We start from the raw sequence: 2,023 nt of genomic DNA, 5'->3' as shown, positions 1-2,023 counted from the left end.
ATCTGAACTAATTACATTCAATTTAACTTATATTTAACAAATTGTGTCTAGTTGATTGATTATTAGTATTAAATATTGGTCATGTCTTTCCTTTTGATTACTTGGATTAATTTTTTGTATCAAATACACTACAAATTTTTTAAAAGTAAATATCATTTTTCTTGTAATGAGCAAAATATTAATAAAATGATTATTCGAAATCAAATGGATGAAAATGATGAACGAAATATTGATGAAAAAATATTTTTTTAAATGTAAATCTGCATTTTCTCGAATCAAGTACAGATCATTCAAAAATCAAGAATAAAGCATTCAATTGTATAGAGTTTGATTTAGGAGTGAACGCGGATCAGTTTGGGCGGTTTGTGCTATATTTTCATTTCAAATCATTTTTAGCGGGTTGAAATTTTTTCAAACCAAACCATAATTTGCGGTTTGGTTTGGTTTTAATTCGCGATTTACCTTTCGACATTATAATAATGTATTGAACATAGTTAAATATAAGTGTAAACGAGAACTAATAATTTTAAATTTTAAATTACATTCATATTTACCATGGAACACATGAATAAATTATTTTCAAAATTGGTTTCTAAAAGATGTTAATAGAACAAATACATCTTTCTTCATTTTTATTTACATTTTCTTGTTTGATATTCTTATTGTTGTATAACGGTTGGTAAATGTAGAGTTACATTCTATTATTATAGTTTAGTTAAAACTCATTTTCGTTTTGCTAGTGAGATGTAAAGTAAAAGGAGTAGTACTAGTTATGGAACTTTAACATTTTTCACACAATCAATACGCTTTGTCATTCGTTCTTTTCAAATAAAAAACAAGTTCATTAATTATCTAGGCACACAAACAATCATTTTTCTATTTAAACCACAACTCACAAGTATATAATAAGTTCAAAAAACAAATAAAAGAAAGAACAATAGAAAATGGCCAGAATAAAAATCTAAAACTTATCGAAAGAGAAGAGAGAAAGAGACGATTCAGGTATATATTAGTAGACTAACAGGTAAAGGCGACTGGCGATTCATTCAGCGATTGTAGACAAGCGTCAAATGTTAGGGAAATTAGAGCTTATGTTATGGTTTCTAAAACTTTAGACGTGATTTACTGATATAGTTTTGTTAAATTATGATTTGGATTGTTGAAAATATATGTTTTTTTTTTCATTTCATATGATTTTGGAATAATTTTAATTTAGCTTAGATATCAGGTGAGGACATATATTGTGAACCTATTAAATCATATGTCAACAATGAAGAACCTAATTTACCTTCTATGATTATTTCAATAGGCTAGTTGTAATTTATATTGTTAAATTGGTATTTTTTTGAAAAGTGAAAATTGTAAAATTTTTAAGTTAATAAAATTAATTTTTTAATTAAAAATTTTAAAAACGGTTTGGTTTGATTTTGTGCGATTTTTGAAAATCAAAACCTAAATCAAACCATTTTGAAACGGTTTGGTTCGGTTTGAGGAAAAAGAAACCACAGGTCCACGTGGACCCGAACCAACGGTTTCAACTCAACGATTTCGGTTCGATTTGCGATTTCGCGATTTTTTTGTACAGCCCTATTTTGATTGTGCCATCAATTCAAAATGTCTGCATCCGCTCCTGCACTCATCCATATGTTTGAAGATCCAACTTCAAAAATTATATTCAAAATTTGTTTATTGAAAGATCATATTACAATTAAAAAATGTAATATTAATAATTATATTACAAAATCAAATTAATATACGTCTTCGTTTGATTCTCATTCTTATAAAAATGAAAAATATAGCTGTTGCGGGACCCAGATAAGAGAGAGGAAGTCAAATATGATGGCATGATATGATGGATAACGATCATATTTTTCATTTTTTTATCAAAAAATAGGAAACAAACAGGGCATACATATACAACCAACCATCTAAACCCCTAATCATTTTCCTATTTTCCTCTCTCTCTCTCTCTACCGTCACCTTATCTTCTCTCTCTCTCTCTCATCCATCCATTTACCCCAAC

This window comes from Olea europaea, chromosome 4 (assembly GCF_002742605.1).
Source record: "Olea europaea var. sylvestris chromosome 4, O_europaea_v1, whole genome shotgun sequence".
NCBI classification, from domain to species: Eukaryota; Viridiplantae; Streptophyta; class Magnoliopsida; order Lamiales; family Oleaceae; genus Olea; species Olea europaea.
This window is presented reverse-complemented; position numbering follows the sequence as displayed.